This window comes from Felis catus, chromosome A3, assembly GCF_018350175.1.
Source record: "Felis catus isolate Fca126 chromosome A3, F.catus_Fca126_mat1.0, whole genome shotgun sequence".
Classification (NCBI taxonomy): Eukaryota; Metazoa; Chordata; class Mammalia; order Carnivora; family Felidae; genus Felis; species Felis catus.
Window position 1 is genome coordinate 82,291,254 of NC_058370.1, and position 11,247 is coordinate 82,302,500.

The window sequence follows — 11,247 nt, forward strand, 5'->3', positions numbered from 1 at the left end:
ACCACCACCACCACGGAAACAGAATGAAGTAACAGGGGGAATAGATATAACATTGATAATTAACAAAATTTGCCATAAGTGGTAAAAGACTAGGCTTAAATTTATGATTTCGTTGAGGGGGGAAAAAAAGAATTAAAATGTCAAATGATTATTAACAACTGAAACAGCTTTGTATTGGTCAGTAATCACCACAATGGCATCTTGGACTTATTCATATAACCCTTTTCCCTGAGGAACTCCATATGTTTCCTACATATATTAACTTTTCTCACAAGGTTAAATGAGACATTTTCCAGAGGATATTTGCATAAAGTAAAGGAAAGAATACAGAATATAGAACCTCCGAATGAACTCTTGGGCCAAGTACTATGCTAAATGTGTAACATACGTGCCTCATTTTCTCCTCCCAGAGACCCTATGAGGGGGATTCAGAAAGTTTAGGTAAGCTTTATTTAAAGGCCGTCATGAGAAATGCAAACTGAGTCTCCTCAGGTTCACTAAACCTGAGTGTGCTGAACCGAAGAGACTCTTCATTAACCCAGTACTCACCTGTTATCAAAGAGGTTTGCAAGAGCAGGCCTTGTGAGCAGTATGTACAGTGAAACAAACAAAAAGGTCTCAATACTGAGGTCCACATGGTGAAGTCGTCAGTGCTAGACCAGTAGAAGAAGGGAGAGAAAAAGGAGGGAAGGAAGCAAGAGAGAGGCAGAGCTTTGGTCACTAGGAAATAACTCCCAAAGACTTACAGGAACTAAAACCACGTCACCTAGGGTATTATTCCCTTTAATTCAAATATCAGTTCACAGGTGGGTAGCTTTAACTCAAGGAAATTCAACTTTAAAGAACATGTATGCAACATACTTAAGTCCAGAATATATTCAAACTTGGTAGGGTATCATATAGCCATTAGTTAACATTAGAATGTGCTCCTGAATATACAGAGTTTCTAACTCAATCCGAGCTTATTTCTAGGTCTTTAACCATTCTGTAGACATCCCCCCCCAAAAGTGGTGTCACAACATTATTACTAAGCAAAACACTAAAAATACCAAAACACAATGGAAGCTATTCTTATTTGAGCACATATACAACTCCCATTGTTATTAAGAGAGCCAAGCACACACTCATTTGGAGGGAAAAAAAAAGAAATACCGTGTAATGCCTCAGAGTTATTATAAGTGATGCATTAGCTTCCTACGACTCAATAAAAAAAGCAGAGACTGGTTAAATTTACAGTTTTCAAATATGTACATGTCCAATCAAATTATTTATCTTGTGTTAATTTTAACTTAAAAAATTACTCCACATGAAATGGTTGCATCACTGATAGATTAGATCATAACACTCTTTTCAGAAAAGCAAAGATAAGTTTAGTAAGTTTAAATAATATACTAAATAAAGGTTCCCTTTCACATCTGAGAAAACATGTGAGTTAAAATCAAGTATGGGGACTTCTGGAGTCAGTTTCATAATTACTTATGACCCCACAAGCAGTTAGAGCAAAAATTCTTTATAGGAATTGTTTTTTTTTTTTTTTAATTCACAATTATGTGTCTGCGTACATATTCACCACTAGCTATGCAGATCGTAAGGTCTGAAAAGCAAATAGGTACACTCTCTGGATTTTGAGACCTTGGTCTTTCTTTGAAGAATGGGTGTGGTAGTGGTGGGGGAGGGGGCCCTTAAAGCTGGAAGAGGCCTGGGAAGCTCACCCAAGACTTTGATTTGAAAAAGACAGATAAACCAACATTGGGTCCGCTTACTGCCTGGTTGCAACAGTGGATGTATTTCTTTTACCGCAGCGTGTGTGTGTGGAGGGGGTTGACGTGATTTTTAATTGGATATTACCAAAATGAGTTTACAACACTTTTTGTTTTTCAACTAATAATTTTTTTTTTTGTTTTAACTAAAACATCTTCCCCCCCAATGGACAAAGACTTGGGCCCTCTCTCTAATGGCTTCGTACGAGTTGGTTTTTAAGACCTGGAAACTGATTGGGTGATAGTTAATCTCCAAGATTAAAATCACTTAGTGAATATTGTATTGTTCCACTGTTCTCACTGTCATTTTGGCATTTGGGGCCTCGCTCTGCTGCTTCTGCTGGCGCACTTACCAGCTAATGAAACCTAGCCCAGGAGCAGCTGCCTGAATCTATGTCAAACTGCATCTGGCACCCATCTATCTTCCAGCCATCTAAATTCACCTCTGAAATCATACAAAAGCAGCGCAGAGCTCCCTGCAGCCACACCAGCACACCAGTCTTTGTTTCATCCAGACTGTAAAGCAATTTTAGACCTTTTGTTTTTTTAATTTGCCACATATTTTAGGGCGGCAGCTTTTGAAAGGAATGACGGAAAAGTTGTTTTTGTTTTTTCGTTTTTGTGTGTGTGTGTGTTTTTTTTTTAAATCATGAGACTGTCAAGTCTTAAAAATATCCTGTTAAAATTTGGTAGACCATCATTAGCACAGTTTTGGCTGAAACAGTACATTTAGGGGCTTGCCAGTAGAGACACACTGGTGCCGACAGATCCCAGACAAGGAGGCGAGTCTGCTTAAAATTCTTGAGTTGTCACGGTTATTAAATATGCTGTGCCACAAAACCTTCCAGTACTCAAGGTTTGCTCCGTATCGGCTCTGCTAAATTATCAAAAATGCTGGTTTTAGCAGGAAAGCACTTAACTTGTGAACCCAAGGAACATTATTTTCAAGGGTCATTGTACGAGAAACGTTTTCCTGAATGAATATATATTTAATACATATGGAATACATTTATTTAATAGATATAAAATGTAAATATTTTACAGATGAACCTTTTTCCAAAAATAGTAATTAGTTGGATCAATCTCAAACAATTGACTCTTCTCCTGCCCTCCTGATGATAATGACCTTTATAAGAGAATACTATTTTCTTCTACTTCAATGGCTAAGGCTTGTGCCATTAAAAGGGAGTGTAACAGGGGCACCTGGGTGGCTCACTTGGTTGGGCTTCCGACTTCAGCTCAGGTCATGATCTCGCCTTTCTTGAGTTCGAGCCCCGCTGTGCTGACAGCTCAGCCTGGAGCCTGCTTCGGATTCTGTGTCTCCCTCTCTCCCCCCCCCCCCCCCCCCCCCCCGCTTATGCAATGTCTCTCTGTCTCTCTCTGTCTCTCAGAAATAAACATTAAAAAAAAAAAAAAAGAGTGTAACAAAAAAAGAAGAAGAAGGGAAGGGGGGGGAGAGAGAGAGAGAAAGAAAAGAAAAAGAGAAAGAAAAAAGTGTAACAAACATGTACTAAAGGATCTACAAGGAAAGCCAATCTCAGATGATGCCTCAAGCAAGCTTCACTCTTAGATTAGAAATAAGTGAAAAAATGGTGGGTTTTTTTTTTTTTTTGCTCATTCATTGATTTTATTCTAATATATATGTTCGAAGCATACACCTATATATAACCAATTTCTCTTTAGACAGTATTCTGTCTGCATCCTATACTTTCTTTTTATTATGCATTTACCGTTCCAAACTTTTTGGCTGTACAGTTCATTGGCATTAATATTGTACATTCATATTGTTGTACAATGTACAACATTCATATTGTTGTACAACCATCACCTCTTATCTGTTTCCAGAAATTTTTTAAAATACTCTCAAACAGAAAGTCTGTACTTACTAAACAATAACACTCCATTCCTTCCTGCCCCCAGCCTCTGATAACCTCTATTCTACATTCTGTCTTTATGAGTTTGACATTTTAGGTGCCTTATGTAAGTGGAGTCATGCAATATTTGCTCGTTTGTACCTGCCTTATTTCACTTAGTATGTTTTCCAGGTTCACCTATATATATGTTGTTGCATGTATTAGAATTTCATTTCTTTTTAAGGCTAAATAATATTCTGTTCTATGTATATACCACATCTTGCTTAACTAGTCATCTGTCAGCAGGCATTTCAGTAGCTTCTACCTTTGGCTACTGTGAGTAATGCTGCTCTGAACATTGGCATACTAGGATGCGAGTTCCTGCTTTCAAGTCTTTTGGGTATGCCCTAGAAATGGAATTACTGGATCATATGGTAATTCTATAACCTTTTGAGAAACTGAAGAGTAGCTTTTTAAAACAAAGCTCCTAAAACTTAAATTTGTCCTTGTAATGAGTCATACATCAGTTTCACAACTAAAATTCTTCCTTTCTCTAGTGAGGAGGTTACCGGTTCCCTCCATGTTACTAAACCAATGGTCATCCTCAGTCCTTTTCTTACTTGACCTGCACAGCTGATCGGCCGATCACTCCCTCCTCCTCCAGGAAACGCCTTGTCCACTTGGCCTCCAGGATCCCACCCTCTTGGTCCTGCTCTGTCACTGGCCACATCATCTCAGCCTCTCTCAGCTGGTTCTTCTCCCTCTCCCTGACCTCTACAGGGTTCCTGGGGTTCAGTGTTTGGAATTCTTCACTATACACCTTCCTGGAGATCTCATCTAGTTTCATGGCTTTAAATACCATATAAATGCTGGCAACTTGCAAACATAAATGTCCAGTGCGTATACTTCTCCTCTGAGCTCCAGACTGGAATACCCAACTGCCCATTCAACGTCTCCACTTAGATGTCTCAAATTCAACATGCACTCCTCAACTTCCTCCCAAAGCTGCCCCTCACCCCGCCCCCCCCCCCCCCAGATTTCTCTAGTTCAGTTATTGGCAACACCATTTGTCAAGTCTTCTGCTCCAAAACCTTGGAGTCATCACTGATTCCTCTTTCCTTCATACCCCACGTCCAATCTGTCAGCAAATCCTGTTGGCTCTGTCTTCAAACTCTAAATACAAACGGATAATTTCTCATATTTCGATTGCCACCACCCCAGTCCACTTTTTGCCCTAAAGTACTGGGATAGCTTCTGAAGTACTCTTGCTTTTACCCTGTTCCTCTACTGTCTATTCTCAATACAGCAGCCAGAATGACCCTTTTGAAAATGTTAAGTCAGGTTGTGTCACTGCTCCACTCAAAATCCTCCAGTACCTCCCCATTTCACTTGAAGTAGGACCCAAAGACTTCACAACATCCTAAAGCACTCTCTAAGCTCTGCATTCTCATTGTTTCTCTAATTCATTACCAAACCACTCTCCCTCACTCATTCTTGTTCCTTCCATGCTGGCTTCACTTCCTTGCTAGTCCTTGAACACACTAGACACCTTTCTACCTCAAAGCCTTTACATTGGCCGATCCTTTTGCCTGGAACTCTCTTCCTCCCCATACCTGCATGATTTTTCCCTTAATTCCTTCAAAATTGTTCAAGTGACACTGTCCTTTGTTTTTAAACCCTGTATAAAATTGCAAATCACAACCCTCTCGCTCTTGCAGTCTTTTCTGTATCCTCAAATGCCAAACCCTGAGCAATCCTTTAAAACTTTTTTTCCACAGCCCTTAGCATCTCCTCATATATTATATAATTTATGTATTATGTTCATTGTCTTTTGCCCCAGTTAAACGGTAAGCTCCGTGAAAGCAGGAGATGCCCCACCCCTCACCTACTGATTTTGTTCACTGTGGTATTTCGGGCATTTAGAAGAGTGTCTATCATGAGGCAGATGTTCAATCGATAGTTTTTAAATGAAGAGGTCAGCAGAGAGACCCCCTTCATTTTGGGATGTGCCTAATATGGCTACAATCAAATGTTCAGCCTCTCTCCCTTAAGGCAACCCACAAACAGTTTTTAAGCACCTCCTATGAGTCAGCCACTGTACTAGCTGCTGGTGAAATACAGATATCCATCCCTTCCTTCATGAGGTTCACAGTCCAATGGAGTTCTCAGGAGTTCATAATTTTCAATTTAACTTTTTGAGATAATTATATTTCCACACGCTGTTGTAACAAACAACACCAAGAGATTCCATGTACCCTTTACTCAGTTTCCCCCCAGGGTGGCACCTTACGAAACTATAGCACAGGATGTTAGCATGGATATAGTCAGGATACAGAACCTTTCCATCACCAACACTGATCCCTCGTGTTGCCTTTTGATAGCCATATCCACTTCCCTCTCTTTACCCATCACCTTTCTTAACCCCTGGGAATCACTAATCTGTTCTCCATTTCTGTGATTTTGTCACTTCAAGATCATTCTATGCATGGAATTATACAGTATACAACCTTTCGGGACTGGCTTTTTTCACTCAGCACAGCTCACCCAAGTTGTGGCACGTATCATTCGTAACTAGTATGCTGAACATACGAGTTAGTTTCACCATTCACTCATTGAAGGATCTCAGCTGTTTCCAGTTTGGGACTACCATGAATAAAGCTGCTATAAACATTCATGTACAGGTTTGTGCATGAACTAAGTTTTCATTTTTCTGGGATAACTGCACAGGGGTGCAACTGCTGGGCCGTGTGGTAGTGGCATGTTTAGCTTTTGAAGAACCTGCCAGCCTGTTTTCCAAAGTGTCTGCGATATGTTACATTCCTACCAGCCATGTATCTGTAACCTACTTTCTCAGCATCCTCGCCAGCATTTAGTGTTGTCACTATTTTTTTTATTTTAGCCATTCTGATAGATCCGTTTGTATCTCCTTGTGGTTTTAATTTGCATTTCCCTAGCCTAATGATGTTCAACACCTTTTTGTCACCTGTATATATCCTTTGGTGTAATGTCTCTTCATGTCTTTTGCCCATTTTTAAATTGGATTGTTTGGTTTTTTTACTGTTGGGTTTTGAAAGTTCTTTATATATTTAGATATTAGTCCTTTGTCAGATATTTTCTCCTACTCTGCAGCTTGTTTTTTCATCTTATTAACATAGTCTCTCATAAGGCAAACTTCAACTTCGATGATATAACCTGTCATTTCTTCCTTTCACAGATCATGCATTTCATGTGTACTGCAATTTATTCTGTAATGGATCAGAGTCTTAAATGAGTCAGAGTTTGCCAGACTGAGAAAAGGGAAAGAAAACATTCAGGGCTAATGTATCAGAATGCTGATACTAGCTATGATGCCAGTGGCTTAAAATATATGAGGACTGCAGAACTCTCTGACAATCCTATACTTACAAGAATACTCTATATGTATAACTTCTTTATAAGAGGATGGGAAGTAAGAGCTCTGTGTTTATAATATCAAATATTTGGGGCTTGGCTAATATAGACACTTTCTATAAAAACAAGGAAATTACTCATGCCAAGCTCTCTGAGATAATATACAATTCTAGATACTAGAAATGGAACTCTGAAAGAATAATTTTTCTGTACAAATACCGTGGTGGTAATTAGATTAAAAAAATGTTTTTTTAAATTTTTACATTTATTTATTTTTGAGAGACAGAGACAGACAGAGCGTTAGCACGGGAGGGGCAGAGAGAGAGGGAGACACAGAATCTGAAGCAGGCTCCAGGCTCTGAGCTGTCAGCACAGAGCCCGATGCGGGGCTCGAACTCACAAACTGCAAGATCATGACCTGAGCCGAAGTCAGACGCTCAACCGACTGATACTCAACCAAGAGTATTCTAAGTAGAGGGGCTTCTCCTTTATTTGACAGGATCATGTTTACAGAATGCTCTACAAAATTTTCTAGATAATCAATGAAGCTTACCTCTTTCAGAATGCCAGAACATTTTCTCTTCACCACAATGGAAGACTCTGGACCATCATTACTAAATCTAAGTATTTTACTATGTGGTAATGTTGTTAAATGAGCAAAGCTTTGGGGCTACCAGAGAATCGGTTGCCCCTGTATCAAATTCCTCTGAACTGCCAGCTTAGTTTTAGCTTTGGCCTTCTGTACCTCCCTATTTGTTACTGGACGTTCTGCTGTCGATTTTTGCAGCTGTCATGATGCCTACTTCTCGCTATACTTCCTCCTAACCTGCAGTGGTTTGGGAAGCCCTGTAACTAAGCTAATAAGAATTCTATCTGTCTAAATTAAGAGTAATAGGCTCTGAACGAGGACATGATTTTACTCACCTCTGAGTAAAATGCATTAGTGCATTTCATGCGATAATCATTTTAATGCTGTTGAAAGCTTTGGGCAGAGCCTTCCAGCCTCCCCCAATATGTATTCTTCCTTTCTTCAGGAACAACGTAATTTTTAGTTGAGCTCATGACTGCTTGGCCAAAGCCTGAATTTCCTAGCCTTTTTTGTAGCAGGTGGGGGTGGTGGTGGCCACATGACTATGTTCTGGCAAATGGGATAGAGAGCTTCAATGACGGCTTATGTGACTTATGTGTTGTGCCCATCTTTCCCCCGAGTCTGTGCTCCCTTTCCAGTGGCTGTTTTCGTGGGTGTTGCGCCATCCTAGACAAAGGTAATGCTCCAGGGTAGTGAAGTGAAAAGATAGAAAGGGATATGATAACAGTTCTAGTGTATTGTTCCCTGGTCCTTTATCTATTACATCTTTGCGTATCACTAATATTTTCAAGAAATGCCATCACATTCTTAAAACGAAATGAATTCTAAGTTAAAATACATACTATGTAGAACTTTCTGAGAGGAATGTTGCGGTAGGCAGCCCCTAAGATGGTCCCCACTGACTCCCGCTTCCTGGTATTCAGGTTCTTGTGAAATTCCCTTCTCTTGAGTATAGGCCGACCTGGTGACGCACTTCTAACAAACAGACGCAGCAAACGTGACGGGATGTCGCTTTCAAGATTAGATTTACAAAAAGATTGTGGCCTCCATCTTACTCACCCTTTCTTGCTCAATTGCTCTGATGGAAGCCAGACGCCATATTGTGCTATTCTAGACAGAGGCCCACAAATCAAGGAATTCCTTCCAACAGCCCGTGAGGGACTGAGGCCTCCATTCCAACTGCCTATGAGGAACTAAATCCTGTCCTCCTGTCACTCACCAGGTGAGTGAGCTTAGAAGTAGATCCTCCCTCAACCATGTCTTCATATGAGACCACAGCCCTGCTTGGCATTGAGAGACCCAAACACAGAGGCACTCAACCAGGTTGCACCCAAATTCTTTACTCACAGAAACTAAAATGCTAAATACTTATTGTTTTAACCTAAGTTTTGGGGTAATCTGTTATATAGCAATTGATAATTAATATAGCTGTTCTAAAACAGAAACATCAATGATAAGAGGTCATAGTTTCAAAAAGTCATACATAAATTTCATTTCATGGTTTTGCTATTTTTATACATACTAGAAATTTGTAGGTAGTGTTCATGTGAAAAAGAAATACAGAATATAGACTATGAAAATAACTTTATCTTTATACAATTGGACACTAGCAAATCAGATCTTTGAAGGTAACCAAACAACTAATTTTACTAAATATTTTGCAACTAATGATTTCATATCAAAACAATGATCTCTATGACATAGTCATAAAGATTTCTTACTCTTTTCCACCAAAATAAAATAGTATCTTGATTATAATATACTTCAGGATATTATATATAATATATATATATAATGAATATAATATAAATCAGGATCAAGCTCTAATTGTGTGACACTTATAAAATGTTATAAAATCCATGAGATACCAATAATAACAAGTATATTTCTGAATGTTCAGATTTGGAAATGTTTAATGATTAGTAATTTAAATATTTGTATCTTGGTAATCCCAACTCCCTAAGTAGAGAGCAATCAACTTTTTTTCTCCAGATTCATTTTTTTTAACGTAAGTGGAGCAGAGAAATTTTTTTAACAGGTTTACTGAGATAGAATTCACGTATCATACAAACCATCCACACAAAGCATCTAATTCAATGGCTTTTAGTATATTCACAGAGTCATACAATCAACTGCTTTTTGCACTTGGTGTTTTGAGAGGCCAGGATGGAAAGAAAATAGAAGGAAGGGAGTTTTACGCAATCTACCACCCTTTTCAAAGGCTAAAGCCCCATCTTCCAAAGTTAAACTGCAGGAATTTTCTCAAAGTTTGTTCTCCTTCAGACAACTGGCCCAAACTCCTAGATTCCTTGTCAGTCTTTAGTTTACGGACTCTGCCCTCCATGCCTGCAGCCCTACATTTGCTCCTGGCCACCACTCTTTCCCCTTCCCTCTAGCTGCAGATTCAAAGCACATGGTACTCTCTAGCACAGAGCTCCTGTAGAGTGTGTAAAATGCCACAAATGGGAGACAGGTATGCTGAGATGCTGATCCGTCAGTCTGCAGGGCAGTCACAGAGGGCCCAAAGCAACGGCAAGTCTTCAGCCAGCGCCTCTGCTCGCGCTCTTCAGTATTTTTTATGTGTCACAGCATGAAAAAGATCGTGACACGTTACTCTAATTTGACTTATTTGGTGAACATCGACACCAACTAGGTTCCATTACGCTGCTAGGTACTGGGGCAACAAATAAAAAGACAGTCCCTTTGAGTCTGCAAACGGGACATATAAGTAATTACACTGCGATGTGAGCTCCAGAGTAATGGTGTCACAGATCGCAGCAAAGAAAGCTCCGAGAACTGGTTTGCAAAACAAAAGAGAAGAGGGAAGAAAAAAAAAAAAAAAAACAGGTGAGAAATGGCCACCTCTAGCTGAGGAATTGCCTTCTCAGGGAACCTGGAAGGTAAGTGCCACCTTCTGTACCTCATCACCCTATCCCACCACCAGCACAGTGCCTGGCTTATTCTAGGTAGTAAACAACTTGGCTGAAGGAACAGAGTTCACACGCCTTATGCAATGTGACCCAATAACCAAGGGTTCTCTTTTGCCAGACTCTGCAGAATTACAAAACTGTTGGAACATGTGATCTTTGTCTTTAGTCTCCCTTAATTGATCCTTTGGGGGGACTCCTATGAGCTGGTATTTCTCAATTCTTCGTCAAATGTAAGCATAAGAATTCATTTAATTTAATTCAAGAAATAATTAATGATTGCCCACTATGATAGAAAGCCTTTTACTGGAAAATTAACAGATTTCACAATACTCATTAAAAAAAAAAAGCCACTATCTGGCAAATAAACTTGGTAAGAAAAACTAGGTTCTAGGAAAGTCATGCCCTTTTTTATCTTTTTCCTTTCTTTCTTTTTTTAAATGTAAGGAAGAACTTCTGAGAAGAAATAAACAAGAACTGCCTTGCCCAAGAGAGACACCTAGGAATGTTAAGAAAGTAGGAAAGCATAGTAGAGAACTTGAACTCAGAACAGGGAAACACAACAAATCAGAGAGAAAAGCAAACTGAGTGCAACGGTCAGATTCATTTTATATATCCCTGGTAATTTGTGATGGCTTTAGACTTCATCCTCTGCAACAATGTATCGTAGAATTCAAGTTTGCTTGGTGTTTATTTTCCATTACCTTTTAACTTTTTTTAAATTTTAG

General features: G+C 39.4%; 1 protein-coding gene across 5 annotated transcripts in view; it reads right to left on the reverse strand.

Annotated features, from left to right (window-relative positions):
- SERTAD2 (SERTA domain containing 2) overlaps positions 1 to 11,247 on the reverse strand; it is a 117,291-nt gene that overhangs the window by 50,503 nt on the left and 55,541 nt on the right. For 2 of the 5 annotated variants that reach the window (XM_023251719.2, XM_023251716.2), the window contains exon 2: positions 550 to 653. The exons of the other annotated variants lie outside the window; for them this stretch is intronic. The gene's annotated coding sequence lies outside the window, so the exon portion shown is untranslated. The remainder of the gene's footprint in view (positions 1 to 549; positions 654 to 11,247) is intronic. 5 annotated transcript variants of the gene reach the window in all.